General features: G+C 33.6%; 1 protein-coding gene across 5 annotated transcripts in view; it reads left to right on the plus strand.

Annotated features, from left to right (window-relative positions):
- Positions 1-16381, plus strand: part of KDM4D (lysine demethylase 4D) — a 34690-nt gene that overhangs the window by 1999 nt on the left and 16310 nt on the right. For 3 of the 5 annotated variants that reach the window (XM_078058718.1, XM_036074972.2, XM_036074973.2), the window contains one exon: positions 166-259. The gene's annotated coding sequence lies outside the window, so the exon portion shown is untranslated. Of the gene's footprint in view, positions 1-165; positions 260-2052; positions 2186-8738; positions 10770-16381 lie in introns of those variants that run through there. The other 2 variants (XR_013442525.1, XM_078058719.1) reach the window with 2 other exon arrangements.

Consider the following 16381-nt stretch of genomic DNA (forward strand, 5'->3'; position numbering starts at 1 on the left):
GGGATAATTCTAGTCTTCACCTCTTATTGTTTTGATAAGGCTTAAATGAACGAATACTTGTAAAGTGTTTAAAACAGTCTCAGCAAACAGTAGTTGCTAAATTAATGTTAGCTATTAATATTATTAATATTATTTTTATTATTATTGTCTATCTTCCTGTATTAGAACGTAAGTTCCAGGAAAGCAGGAACCTTGTCTCTCTTGTTCACTGGTGTATCCTCTGCATATAGAACAGTGCCTGGCACATAATAGGTGCTGAGTAAGTATTTGTTGAATGAATGAATGGTTGATACACTCTGAGGTGGAGGAATGAAGTAACAATGGCAAGGTGGGGACACAATTACAGAAAATACCCCTGGTTTTGATGTTCCAACTGCCCTTATCAGCCCTGAGTCAGTCACCCTGATTCATTTATCTCTTAGCCCACCACCTAATCTTTGGATCACCATGATTAAATAATCACCCCTGTAATTTTATTAACACCAGCATACAACATGATCAGCCTACAAAATGAAAAGCTTTGACTTAAATGGTCTGAAAGTATTAACTAGAAAACAAACTAAAAAGTTTTTCCTTAAGTGATTTTAAAGTACTAATAAATGAAACTAAAAGCTTTTGACTTAAATGGTTTGAAAAGATTAGCAAAAGAAACTAAAAGTTTGCTAAAAACTTAAAATTCACCTTATCTGCTATCTTTGCTGGCACAAATCTGCAATGATAGGATTTCCCACATTCCCCTCTTTCTTCAAATCTACACACCTCTTCCCACCTCTTTTCCCTTCTCATCCTCTTCCTAAGGAGTGGATGATCTTCTGACTTCTCTGGGAAAATAAAAGCTCTTAAATAAGGATTTCTCATGTGCCCTTCAGCAGATCTAGCAAGCTGCCTGTGACTGTGGCCATACCCTCAGCTTTTCTATGGGTTGGTAGAGATGAGGTGACCTAAGTCCTCTCCCTTGTGGTCTGGGTCCCAATCCCCCCAACCTTCTTAGTAACTGGCATCCTGCTATCTATCCTATATCTCATAATCTATGAATCCATCCCTTCTAGATCGCTCTTAACAGGTTTTGGATATGATGTAATATATCTTAACCTTAAAAAATGCCCCTTCATTTTAATATGACAAAGGTAGGATTTTAATTCAGTGTGAAAAGGATGTTTTATATAATAACTATGTTTGCAAAATCGACTATTCTTGTAGCACCATATAGGAGTTCCAGCTTCAAAGCTTCCACAGCTAGCTGAGTTAAATATCCAAAAGGAAAAAAGAAACCTTAAAATCTAAGAGGAAAACTTAAGAGACTAGTTCTACAACCTAGAGTTTGTAAAGATCCTTTGAGCAAGGCAGAACACCTAAGAGCTATAAAGGAAGTAATTGTAAAAATTTATCCTTACAAAATTTTAATTTTATTGCAGAAGATGCTCAAAACAAAGTCAAAAGATAAATGCTAGATGAACAGGTAAATTTTGTAATGCCTATAACATATAAAAGGTTACTACTACACATAACAAAATACAAACAACCCAATAAAAAAAAATGGCACAGAATATAAACCAGCCATTCAGAGAAAGCAATTCCAAAGGTCCAAAGAAACAATAAATATAAAATACATGCAACCTCCCTATTAGGAAAATGAAAGTAAACCAATAATGAATTACTTCATTATAGTATCAGATCGGGATTGGGAGAAAAGGGGATCTAGTTAGACAATAGGCATTGGCTCCCTGTTTCTCTCACAATAAAAATAAAAAATGCTCACAATGACCTACAAGACTCTCCCCTACCTAATTGATTTCCTCTCTTGCTCATGCCTTCCTGGTGTTATTTGATCATAGCTCTTGCCTTAGGGCCCTTGCATTAGCTATTTCCTTGGCCAAGAGCACTCTTACTTGTCTTATTCAGGTCTATGTTTAAATGAGGTCACCCAACCGTGACAGCCCTGTTTAAAATTGCAACCATCCTCCCTTTTGGTCCCCCAATATCTATAGTCCTTATCTTCCTTATTCTGCTATGCTTTTCTTTTTTACATTGCATGTATCATCTTCCATGATCCTGTATAATTTAGTTATGTGTATTATTTCTTTCTCTACCTATTCCATGTAGGATATAAATTCTACAAGGGCAGAATCTTTGTTTATACCAATGATGTCAGCCAAGCACCTAAAACAGTGCCTGGCACCAAGAGGTACACACAGTTTTTTTCCAAATGAGTAAATGAATGAATGGATAAATGAATGAATGAGTGAGTGAGTGAATGAATGATTTTTAAGAGGAAAAAGAATCACATTTTGATGTAAAAAGTTGTTGCTTTAATCTCTTTTATATTTTAAAGGAGAAAAAAGTAATTTACATTCTGCTAGTCTGAAATCCAGGTTTGACATGAAGATACGCCAAGACCCAGAAAGATGATTTCTTTTCAGGAAAGAATCACTAAATGAAGTCACTAAGTGAGGTCATGTGACTATCAGGCTCTATATGTTTCATCAAAATTCTAATTTGGCCAGCCCCACCCCCAGTCCAGTCACAACTCTAATCCGACCTCCCTCTTCTTTCAGTTGAATCATTTTCCCCAATTCCAGTAAACCCTCTCATTTACAAAGTTACCAACCCACAAACTGAAAATTTTGCTTGAAAATGTTTCTTTGAGGCTTTTAATAAGAAAATGAAGAAAAAACCCCCAATGGTCACAAGTCAGAAATCACATTTAAAAATAAACATAAATAATGGCATCTGTTTAAAATTTTTAACCTGAAAATGACCAATTTTCTAAGATAAAAAACTGAAACTTTGTTTTGACAAAAATAGGGGAACAAAGTAGCTTGCCTTACATCAACAAAATCCTGGTTTGGAATGAAGATGCTCTGGGGCCCAGAGAGATGATTTTCTGGAGACAGCTTCAGAATGAAATTTGCTGATGGTCCAGACTAGCTTACTGGATAATAACCTAATTTAACCACCTCTTACATAATCTGAGCACATGGCTACCTCATTAGTTGGCCAGCCCATAATTACCAAGACAGTTAAAAATGAACATATTAAAAAACAGTTAAAACTAAGCAACTAAAATGGGGGAAAATTTGAGACAAGCATACCAGGCAAATTCTAAGTAATGCCAACAAAAAACTATGTAGCGACATGAATTATCAAAAGGATTCTTTAAATAGAATAGCATTAACAAGGACATGAATAGGGCCATCTTATGGAGTCATAAAGAAAAATTCAGTAGGAAGGGGCGCCTGGGTGGCTCAGTTGGTTAAGCAACTGCCTTCGGCTCAGGTCATGATCCTGGAGTCCCGGGATTGAGTCCCGCATCGGGCTCCCTGCTCAGTGAGGAGCCTGCTTCTCCCTCTGACCCTCCCCCCTCTCATGTACTCTCTCTCTCAAATAAATAAATAAATCTTTAAAAAAAAAAAAAAGAAAAGAAAAATTCAGTAGGAAAATATTACAGTCATGAAAATGTATGCAACTAACTATATAGTCTGGAAAAATATAAAGCAAAAATAAAGAATTAAAAGGAAAAACTGACATCCACAATTATAATGGGAATTTTTTTAATGTAAATTTTTCTCAGATTGATAGGTAAAGCAGACAACAACATTGATGCATTGTGTGAATAGATAAATATCCTTATTGCATTTATATATGCATATATATTTGTATATTGCATTTATAGGTATAGAAAAATCCTTTAAAACAAGAGAATACACATCATTTTTAATAAACATTGAAGATCTACAAAATTTAATCAAATATAATGCCCCCAAATAAGTTTCAATAAATGCTTATGTATATATTTCTAAATGATAATATTTAGTCTTGCCAATTTTTGAACTTTATATAAATGTTCAAAATGTTTATATAAATGAATCATGTATATTGTGTAGCTGTAGTATACTATGTAGAACTTTATTGTGTAAAAATACACAATATATGTTATTTATTCTAGTAATTATGTTTTCCAGTATGGGTATTACAAATAATGCCACTATGAACATACTTATGAATGTGCAGAGATGCGTGTGTGCACATTTCATTTATATATATCCCATCAGCAAGTTGAGAGTTCTCATTCTGTAGTCTCACCACACTTGATATTGTCCAACTTTTCAATTGTAGCTCACCTGGTGGATGATAGTAATCTCTTACTGAGGTCTGAATTTGCATTTTCTTGATTACTAATCACCTTACATATGTTCAATGTCCATTTGGATTTCTTTTGTGAAGTATCTATTCAAGTCTTCTTTCTCTTGGTTTCTCTGAGCTCTTAATACCTTCGGCACCAGTTCTGTCACTTGTTTGTGCCACGTGTATATTTTCCATTTCTTGGCTCCTCCTTTTGGCATATTTTGATATACAAAAAGTCTTTAATATTTGGGTAGTTCGATTGATCAGTCTTTTCCTTTCTGCTTAGTGCATGGTATTTATTGATTGAGAAATTCTTCCTGACTTTGCAGTTATATAGATATTCTTGGATATTATTTTCTGTAAGTCTTGTAGTTATATCTTTCACAGTTGCACCAGGAATTCATTTTTCTGCATAGTGTGATAGAGGGGGCTTGAAATCTGGTAAAGCAAGTCTTCTAGTTTTGCCCCTCTCTTAGGAGTGCTTTACTATTCTTGGCCCTTTGTGCCTCAATATAAAATGTAAAATGTTATGTTCTACAAAAATACTTTTGGGATTTTGATTAGAATAACATTGAATCTATTGATCAATATAAGAAGAACTGACAATACAATATTGAATCTTTAAATCTATTAATAGATTGTCTTTCCATTTATTTAGGTCTACTTTAATTGCCTCTAAGTAAATTTATATTATTGTCTTTATGGAAGACTTGCAAGATTTTGTCAGCTTTAACCTTAGGTGCCACTTAATTTTTAATACTATTGTAAATGGCCTCTTTCTTAAATTTTGACTGTCTAATTGTTTGGTGCTGATATATATAAGTCATTTTTTACATATCACTGTTTTAAATTCAGAGACCTTGCTAAACCCTCTTACTAATTAAAATAGCTTCTTTATAGATCTTTTGGATTTTTCACATATGCAGTGATATCTGGGAATAATGACAGCTTTGTTTCTTCCTTTCCAATCTTTCCCCTCCCCTCTCTTTTTTTTCTTTGCTGTCTTATGTTGGATAGGACATCCAGGGCAATGTTGAATAGAGAAATCACAGGCATCCTTGTCTTTTTCCTGATCAGAAAGGAAAAGCTTTAACTTTTCATTATTAAGTATGATGTTTCCTGAAGGTTTGGGGTAGATGCACTATATTCGATAAAATTTCCCTAAAATTTTTAGTTTGCTAAATGGATGGTGAATTTTATCAAACACTTTTCTACATCTAGCGAGGTTCTCCTTTAGTCTGTTAGTGTGTTATGTGTTAATTTATATGCTTAACTGTCAACCTTTCATTCTTGAAATAAACCCTTCTTGATCATGATGAATATATTGCAGAAATCAGTTTACTCAAATTCTCTTTAGGACTTTTGCATCTATGTTCATAAGTGAGATTAGCCCGTTATGTTCCTTTATCATAGTGTCCTCATTGGAGACTTGTATTATAAAATTTGTATCATAAAATGTGTTGGAAAATATTCTTTTTCTGTTCTCTGGGGAAATTTGTCTAAAGTTGGCATTATTTCTTCTTTGAATGTTTGGTAGAATTTGCTGGTTAGGTCATCTGGGCTTAGAATTTTCTTTGTGAAGAGAGTTTTGAGTACTGTTTCACTTTTCTTGATGGTCATAGATGTACTCAGTGTCCTATTTCTTCTTGTGTCCATTTTGTTATTATGTTTTTCTAAGAATTTGTTTCATCTGAATTTTAAAATACATTGATTGGCTTAAAGTTGTTTGTACTATCTTTTTTTTTTTTTTTAATGTCTACAGCAGTTATAGTGATGATCTTTTTATCTTTCCTGATGTTATTTGTGCCTTCTATTTTTGGTCTTTACTGTTTTCACCAGAGGTTTGTCAATTTTATTCGATTTTTCAAAAAACCAACTTTTGGTTTTGTTCATCCTGTCTATTTTATATTGGTTTTATATTTCATCAATTTCTGGTTGTATTTTAATTATTTTCTTTTTTCTACTTTTTTCCTAATTTTCTGAGATGGAATTTTTCAGACTTCTTTTGTTTCCTTTCTTAGATATTTATTTAAGTCTATAAATCTTCTTTTTAATACCTTTTACTAGCATCCCACAAGATTCGAAATGTAGAATACCCATAAAGTATTTCCTAATTTCCATTTTTATTTCTTTCTGACTAAAGGTTTGTGTAGAAATTTATTTTTAATTTTATAAAATTGAGGGTTTTCTAGGTGTCTTTTTAATATTAATTTCTAACTTTATTGTTTCTAATTATGTCCTGCCTGCTTTTAGCCCTTTGACATTTGTTAGAACTTGTTTTATGGCCACAGTTTTATGGTCAGTTTTGTAAAGTTGCAATAGTGCTTGAAAAAAAATTACATTTTGTTGTTTGGGAGTATAAAGTTCAATATATATCCATTGGGTCAATTTTTAGATTGCATTGTTCAAATATTTTATATTGCATTGTTCAAATATTCTATATTGCTCTATATTCTATACTATATTGCATTGTTCAAATATTCAAATACTTGATCAACTAGTAGAGTCCTGGTTTATGTCTATCTTCCTTGGGTCCCTGTCACTCTCAAAAGTGTGTCAGATTAGGTGATAAATGATATGGTGTAATTTAAAGTTTAGAACCACTCTTAATAAAATCTGAAATGAATGTAGAATTTCTACTAAATCAGTAAATATTCAGTATTTTACTAGAGATCATATCTAATTATATAAGACTTCCATTCCTGCCCAGCTCAAAAAAAAAAGAAAAAAAAGAAAGAAAGAAAGAAAGAAGGAAAGAAAGAAAGAAAGAAAGAAAGAAAGAAAGAAAGAAAGAAAGAAAGAAAGAAAAAGAAAGAAAGAAAAAAGCTATGACTACTGGAAAAGAAGAGAAATAATTTTTGTATTTTTTTTCAGAAAACATGATCATCTATATGGAAATATGGAAAACTGTAGAATCAGTGGTCAGGCTAGTATAACTAATAGGAAAAAGAAGTAAAAGTTTGAAAAGATATATAGATAAAAAATAATGAAAATTAATATAAAGAAGTGTCATCACAATACACTCAAAAAATTAAGATGGTCCTAAGAATATATCTAAGGCAACAGATACATTATCTTTATGGATAAAATTCTGAAACTTTTTTGAAATACACACAGAATCTGAATAAATGGAGGAATACCAGTTAGTGAATGGGAATGCCCAATATGAGAGCTACGTATACTCCAAATTTTTCTTTAACTCATATAATTTCAATTCAAATCAATAGGATTTTTGTGGAAACTGAAAAATGTGTCCTCAAATTAATACTGAAATTTAACTCTATTAATCTACCCAAATTAATTCTGGAAACCACATAGGGACTTGCCTTACCAATTATCAATACTAAGTATAAAGCTATTGTAATTGAAACAGTATAGACTCAGCACAGAAATGGGCCAATCAGTGGACTTAAATGGAGAGTTTAGAGAGATCCATGCTTATATTGGAACTTGGCATATGAGAGTGGAGGATTCCAACTCAATGGGGAAAATGGTGGTAGACAATTCGATTTCTAAAAAAAAAAAAAAAACCCAAACAACAATATATATCCCTAGCTCCCAACAGCAATGACACAACATTCTAAATAAATGAAACAGATAAAGATGAAACACAAAGAAAACAAAAGAAAATTAAATCTTAGTGACTTCAAGGAACAGTGGGTTACTTAAACAGGGCATAAGGAAACAAATCATAATGGAAAAGATTAACAAGTTTGATTACATATAATTTTTCAGAATAACTAAAAAGACTCCATAAACAGATTTAAATAGAGATGGTGGGATGAGGTAGGATACTTATAACAATACAATCGACATAGAATTAGTATCACAGACATTTAAAGAATTCTTACAAATCAGTAGAAAAAAAAGTAATTGAAAAAATGAGCAAAGGATATAACTGGTAATTCATGAAACTGAAACCCACAGAAGGTCAATAATCAATGAAAAAGCATGTCACCTCATCAGGAAACAAGCCACACTATACTATAAAAGGGAATATATTATTTTGCCAATCAAATAGTTAACTAAAAACTCGACATTATCAAGTGCATCTGAGGGTATGAAGAAAGAAATTCTCCTACTCTGCTAGTGCATGTGTTAATTAGGAAAATCACTAGATAAAGCAACTTGACCATGCCTAATAAAATACAAAATGTAGTTTCTATATCACCTAAGAATATGTGCCCTAGGTAAATTCTCACAAGAACACATGTAAAAGGTTTTTAGTGCAGCATTGTTTATAATAATAATAAAAAAAAAAAACACTGGAAGTAATCTAAATACCCACTAATAGAGAAATGCATTAAATATATTCTTATGACAGACTATATATATATGTATTTTTGTATATATGAATTGAGACAACGTTGAATTTAAAAATTGAAAAAAATTAGCATATTATGAAATCATTTATATAAAATAAAAATAGCAGATACACAATACTTCATATTATTAGTTGATACACAACACATACACACATAGAAATGCAAAGACATCTACCAATCAAAAATGCACCAAATTCATAATAGTTGTTGTTTATGGGGCCGGAGAGGAAAAGGAGATTAGGATTTGGGGTTTATATTATCTGAAACATTTATTTCTTCTATTAAAAGTACTTGAAGCAGGAACAAGGCCCTTCAGGATGTCTGTTCTCACTACTTCTATTCAACATATACTGAAGATTCTAATCATGGCAGTTAGGCAAGAAAAAAAATAAAAGGCATCCAAATTGGAAAGGTAGATTATCTTTATTGACAGATGGCATGACTTTATATAGAGAAAATCTTAAGGAACCACTAAAGGACTACTAGAACTGATAAGTTCAGCAAGATTTCAGGATACAAGACCATTATATAGAAATCAATTGATTTCTGTACACAGGCAATGAGCAATCTGAATTGAAAATGAAATTAAGAAAACAATTCCGTTTGCATCAAAAAGAATAAAATGCTTAGGAATAAATTTAACAAAAGAAGTGCAAGACTTCTACATTGGAAACTACAAAATGTTAAATTAAAGAAGAGCTAAATAAATGGAAAGACATTCCATATTCATGGATCAGAAGACTTAATTTTGTTAAGATGGCAGTACTCCCCAAATTGATCTATGGGTCCTATGCAATCCTATTATAATTCCTTCTGGCTCCCCCCTCCCCCGAAACTAAAAGTTGATCCTAAAGTTGATATATAAACACAAAGGACCTGAAATCGCCAAAACGATCTTGGAACAAAAAATTTGGAGGACTCACACTTCCTGATTTTAAAACTTACTACAAAGCTGCTATAATTAAGGCATTGGTATGAGTGTGTATTAACACACACAATTAAATGGAATGGAATTGAGAGCCCGAAATAAACCCTTACATATATGGCCAGTTGATTTCAACAAAGGTTTCAAGACAATTCAACAGTGAAAGAATAGTTTTTTCAACAAATGTTGCTGGAACAATGGATATCCACATACAAAAGAATGGGTTTGGATTCCGACCTCACATCATATACAAAAATTAAGTCAAAATTGATCATAGACCTAAATGTAAGCAAAAACTATAAAAGTCTTAGAAGAAAACAAGAATATATCTGCATGACCTTGGGCTAGGCAATGATTTCCTAACTACAACAGCAAAGGCACAAGCAATAGACAAGATAAGTTGCACTTCATCAAAATTCAAAACTTGTCCACTTCAAAAGACATAAGAAAGTGAAATGATAATGACAGACTGGGAGAAAATATTTGCCAATGATATACTCAACAAGGGACTTAGAACCAGGACATACGAAGACCTCTTGCAACTCCATAGTAAGAAGACAACTCAAAAAATGAGCAAAGAATTTGAATAGAAATTTCTTCAGTAAAGATATATGAATGGCAATGAATATAGGAAAAAAATGCTCAGCATCAAATTAGAAATTAAGGAAAGACAAAACTACGAGATACTTCATACCAACTAGAAGTACTATTAAAAAAAAAGACAATAACAAGTGTTGGTGAGAATGTTGAGACATAAGGATGCTCATATATTGCTGGTGGAGATTTAAAATGTTGCAGGCACTTCGGAAAAACAGTGTAACAGTTTCTCAAAACATTAAACATAAGAGTTACCTTATGATCCAGCACTTCCACCCCTAGGTATCTACACAAGAAAAATAAAAACATGTCCACACATAGACTTGTACATGAATGTTCATAACAGCATTATTCATAATGGCCAAAAGATGAAGACAACCTAAATGTTATCAGCGGATGAATGGATAACTAAATGTGGTATATTCATAACAATGGAATATTATTCAACCATAAAAAGAAACAAAATACTGATACATGTTAGCAACAGGGATGAACCTCAAAACCTGCTGAGTGAAACAAGCCCGACACAAAAAACTTCATATGGTCCTATTTATATGAAATATCCAAAATAGGCAAGTCTGTAGACAAATTAGTGGTTGCCTGGAGCTGGGGGTGGAAATGGGTTGTGACTGAAAATGGGCATGAGGTTTCTTTTTGGAGTGATGGAAATGTTCTAAAACTAGATTATGGTGATGGTTGCACAGCTTTGTAAATACACCAAAAATTATTGAATTGTACACTTAACATGGGTGAAATCTTTGTTCTGTAAATTATATCTCAATAAAGCTGTTTTTTAAAAAGCCACTTGAAGCAAATATGACAAAATACTAAGAATGTCAATTGTGACTGTTTGGAATGCAGATTTTTCTTATTTATGCAGTTTTCTCTGTTATTTAATTGTTTCTCAAAAACAGAAAATTAAGACACCATAAATTCCTGAGCCCCAATTTCAAATGAAATAGATACATAAATTTAAAGTTTTTTCATTATATTCTTACCTCCAGGTATTGACAGTTGCCCCCATCCCCAAAGGAAATGACTGGATCCTTGTCAGAGCGTTCTCAGTGAAGCTTACCAGTCATACATAGCAAATGCAACTCTTCAGTGCCTGACTCTTAAACATAAGCCAAGAATAACTATGAGGAAAGCACTTAACATGAAAGACAGAAACCAAACATCCTGGAAGGGTGAATTCAGGGGAAACATACAATGTAGAAAGCAAATGAAACTTTTTAAAGATCCCTATAATTAATACTTCTAGAGAGAGAAGAGAAAGTCTACAGCCATGGAAAATATCAGAAACCCATAGTAAAACGAATATTCAGAGAGCAAAAAAGAATTTCTGGATATTAAAAATAATTGCTAAAAGATTTGGAAAGTAAAATATAACAAAACACAAAAAGATGGAAAATAGGAGAACAAAGATAAGAAAATTAGAGGATCAGTCCAAGAGGTTTGATAACCAACTAATTGTATTTCCAGAGAGAGAGAATGAAAATATAGTGGGAAGGAATATATTAAAGAAATGGTTATAAGAGTGTTTAACAGCAACAAAGAACATGAGTTTCTGTATCAGAAGCTAGCTAGCTCAATAGTTGACAAAAAAAAAAAAAAAAAGACTTACAAATCATATTGTAATGAAATCTCTGAAAATAAGGAGCAAAGGAATATCCTAAAAGTGTCAAGAGAGTAAAAACAGGTTGCACAAAAAGGATCAGAAAGCACATTGGTTTTGGATTTCTAGAAGCTAGAATTCAATGGAACAATTTCATCTTCAGAATCCTGAAAGAAAAAAGTAAGGTATGCAAACTTTAGTAGACAGTTGTTATATTTGTGACCAACTTTGAATTCCCTTTCTAGATTTGGAGAAATGCCCATATTAGGACCCCTGCCTTGCCAAGGTTGAAGCCAGAACTCAATTATCCAGCATCTGTTTCAGCAAAGACCTAGACATATGACCTAGGCTCTTCCCATCAAAGACCTCAATTTGAAGAAATGTGAGAAAGTCAATTTTGCACAGGATCTGTTCCTGGAGTAGGTGGTGAGAGACCGTGAGCTTTCACAGGCAGCAGCAGTGTAGGCTGTAGTTGGTAAAGGTCCGTTGCTCGTGGTCTTTAGTACCTTGGACCAAAGACAGTATAGGAATACCTTAATATAGATTGTTGGATAATTTGAGTTTTGTTCCTAGAAGCACAGTCTCCAAAACCTATTCTCTGGTCCTTCTGGAGATTGTGTGAGCTACTTAATAATTTCTAACGTAACCTCCAAGGATGCTCCTGGTGGGTGTGCCCCACCAACACGAGGGAGTAAACCAGGAAAGAAGACTGAGATGGGAGGAACCAGGGATCTAACATAATAGGGAAGGAGAATCCCCAGGATTATGATAAATAGAAACCCCAGGCTGCAGACTATGCATGCAGTGGCCTAAAGACTAAGCGGTCCATATTCAAGTAAGCATATGGAGGGCTCCAGGAAGAATATTTCTGAAGAGAGAAATCTGACTTAGTACCTGATGTGTTTTATGTATTTAGAAGATAATTACACTACTGGAAATGAATTTGGGAATGAATAAATAGGTATAAAACCAAGCAAATGAAACAATGAGACAATTATTAACTCCCCAATAAATAAAATTATGTGGAAATGCAATCATAGTGTAGTACGTGACTCAGCTGTAACTAGTTTTGCTTGGTAAAAATACAGACGATTTAGCCAAAAAAAATTGATACAGCTATACAAGAGGATGGGGTAAGGAAGGTATGTGTTGGGATGGAGCATAAGAGAATTAAATCTACATCTTTTATAGTATGACTGTCTATGATATCTAAAACTGAAAAGTCTAGAAATATTGGAAAAAGAAAACACAAGAAACAGCTAAAATATTTAAATAGTGATTGTTTGGGGGCAGTGGGAATGAAGGAGAGGAAGTGTACTGCTCAGGTTCTTTAGGTGCATAATATAGAATTCAGTCTAGTTTAAGGCAAAGGTTATTTTTTTCCCCAAACATTAAGTAGTTTAGAATCTCGGGGAAAGTCCAAGAACTAGATTTATATGCTACTCAAGAAATGTATTTAGGGGCGCCTGGGTGGCTCAGTCGGTTAAGCCTCTGACTCTTGGCTTCAGCTCAGGTCATGATCTCACAGTCATGAAATTGAGTCCCCTGTTGGGCTCCATGCTCAGCGCAGGGTCTGCTTGAGATTCTCTCTCCCTCTCCCTACCTCTCCCACTTGTTCTGTCTCTCAAAAAAAAAAAAAAAAAGTTTTTAAAATTTGTTGGCAGTTCAAAGAAGCATGTTTGCCTCAAAACTCCATAGAGTGGCTATGTCTTGGAGATGTGGGGTTCAAAAAAGACTTCTGGCTCCTGCCTGTCTACATTGTTAGATAGCACTGTGACTGCCACGGTGTCCATGTAACAGAGGAAAGTAAACAGAAAATACTCTAAGGAAGTTAATATTCCCATGCTCAACTTACGTCACAATGATATCATAATGTGACTTTTTTTCATAATGTGACATTTAAGTTGATTTAAATGCCAAGTCCTCCCCCCAAATAAAGTAAAATAAAATAAAGTCCAAGTCCCAATCTGTCACAATTTAATCTATGCTGTTCATGCCTGACACTTCCTACCATGTGTCTTCTCTATATCCAAGCTCCTGATGTTCCTAAATAGGACATAGACACCAAATATTGGCATTTGAGGCACAAAGTGTACAGGAAAATTCACCTTCTTATCTTCTCTTTTCCATGCACTTTATCAAGAAGAGAATGTTGAAATTTGTGGGGCAGAAACATACAAATATCTTGAAAGAGAAGCAAGCACATCTCATGGAAGGGATTTATTACTTTAGACAAGTACCCATTAGAGGTGAAAGCTAACTGTCAAGTAAAACATTCTGGAGAGCTCCCACTTCAACAGTTTGTATTAAACACCAAATAAATGGCCCAGACATATAGTTGGTGGGGAGGCGTAGAGTTGGTGCGGAAGGATCTCTCAAGGAAGAGGTTTGTCTGGAAGGCAGGAGTAACTTAGAGAAGTGAGGGAAGAGGAGCATAGAGGGACAATGACAAAGAATGTGACTGAGCCCAGGGTTTGGGTTAGGTATATTGAGGGATATATTTGGGGAAACAGAAAGATATAAAGATAGTGGTTTAAGTACGATCATTTACCTTGCTCCCTCCAAAACTCCAACGAAGTAACAGTAACAGGATTTTTGGTTTACAAAATAATTTACAGAGAGAAAATGGTAAAGGAGATAAGATAGTAGCAAAATTTAAAAACAGAGACAAGTAGAAACTGATTTATCAAACCCTGTGAAGTTGAATCCTAAATTGGCAGTGAGGAAAACCAAGAAGCAATGCAATTGTCTCTACAGAACCAAAAAGGCTTAGGATTTCTTGAAAGTCTGTCTAAGAAGCAGTTAGAGCCTCAGATCCCCTCCCTTCCTAAACTGCTCCACTCTTACCCTGATGGGAGACTAAGCTTCATTTTCTAGACTAAGTGAAAAAGATGGTCTCTGGATTGGAAATTTTGAGCATCCGCTGAGTGTGTTTGTCACAGAGAAAACAAGCTGACTTAGTGAACTTTACAAGTTGGATATTAGAAATTTCAGAACCCTTTTTCCATGTGGTAGGGAAGCCAGGCCTGTCCCCTCCAAGAGGAAAATTGGAAGATCCATCACTGTTGAATATGACCAGCCCCCCACCCAGATACCAGCATCAGAGGCTCACCCAAGAAACAGCCCAGACAGATCTTCAGATAGGGAAACAATCACCATGCACCCTGAGCTTCTAAACAGTTTTTTTGTGTTATACTCCTCTATGAGCCAACTACTAAGGATCACCAAACATTTGAGGAAAGCCTTAAACCTGAAAGATAGAAACTGAAACAAAAAAATTAATAAAAGGAAATTTCAAAGAAACAGACCATGCAGGGGGAAAAAAACCTTCCAAAGCCATTGACATTTTAATATTTTCAAAGAGATAGAAGAAATGCACCCATGAAATAAGAACAGGATAATAAGACACAAAGAGGGGGGTAAAAAAGGAAGCTACATACACACAAAAAAGAGATAAAAAAATGACCTGTTGGAAATTAAAATTTTGAGAGATATGAAAAGGACAACAGAAGGAGTTTGGGAAGGTAAAGATAAGGACGTTTTTCAGAAGAGAGAGCATAGTGATAAAAAGACAGAAAACTAGGAAAAGAAAGGTTACAAAAATTAAAGGTCCAATCCATGAGGTCTGATATCCAAATAACAGAGGTCATGTACAGAGGAAAAAAGTAGAGGAAGTCATCAAAGAAATAACTTAAAATTTTTCCTTAAACCAAAGAACCTGAATTTTGAGATTGAAAAAAAATTAAGACCAGTAGAATAAAGAAAAGCTCCCGTAAACTTGAGAAAAAGAGAGAAAACACACAATAAACAGGGCATATTTAAAGGACCAGATATCAGATTTACATCTGCCTTATTCCTCACACCAACCCTACAAAACAATAAAACAACTTAATATAACAGATTTTTAAAAAGCACAGAATTAAAGGTATAATTCAAATCAGAGTTAGAGGTACAATTAACATATATAAAAAAAGATAATACTTATCTGCCTCTGGATGAGGAAGTAACTTTCTAAACAGATGTGAAAGACATTACAAAGCAAAAGATAGACTCAACAACATAAAACACTGAAATATATGTCAAAAGTATTTCAGATTAGATAAAATTAAAGAAGTATAAAGAAATGGGAAACTGGGAAAAACCTATGAACATATCTAACAGGGTTTAATATGTAAAATTTTCATATAAGCAATAGGTAAAATGTTCATATAGGCAGATGAGAAAAAACACTTGGACCCTATTAGAGAAAAAGGGGCAAAGGATATGAACCAATTCATATGATGAAATGCAAACGGCTCATAGTCATGAAAGAAAAAAAATCAACCTTCACGTTACTCCAAGAAATGTAAATTAGAACTTGGGCTACATTTTTTTCACGTACCAAATTAGTAGTTTCTTTTCCCTTTTATTTCCCCCAAAGTAAAGTTGCTCAGTGGTGAGGATGTGAAATGATGCATTCTTTCTGAAGAGTTTTGGAAATATGTGTTAAGGACCTTAAGGTATTTAAATACTACAATGCCACGTACCTAAGGAATTTCATTAATTTAACCAATATTTTACTGTATATACTGTTTAAGGTACTGAAATATAGGATACATATTTATAAGTAATTATTGTTAGGAAAGTGAAAACAAAGTTAACTCCAATAATAGGGAGAAAGTTGAGTCACTTATAAAACAGAATTTATTTAGCCATCAAATTCCATGGTTATAAATTATTTTCATTGAATGGTAGGTAGATTTTCTAACTCAAAAAGGAATTTTTATTAAACACAGAACTTAGATATTATCAGCA

The sequence above is a fragment of the Halichoerus grypus genome, chromosome 11 (assembly GCF_964656455.1).
Source record: "Halichoerus grypus chromosome 11, mHalGry1.hap1.1, whole genome shotgun sequence".
Lineage (NCBI taxonomy): Eukaryota > Metazoa > Chordata > Mammalia > Carnivora > Phocidae > Halichoerus > Halichoerus grypus.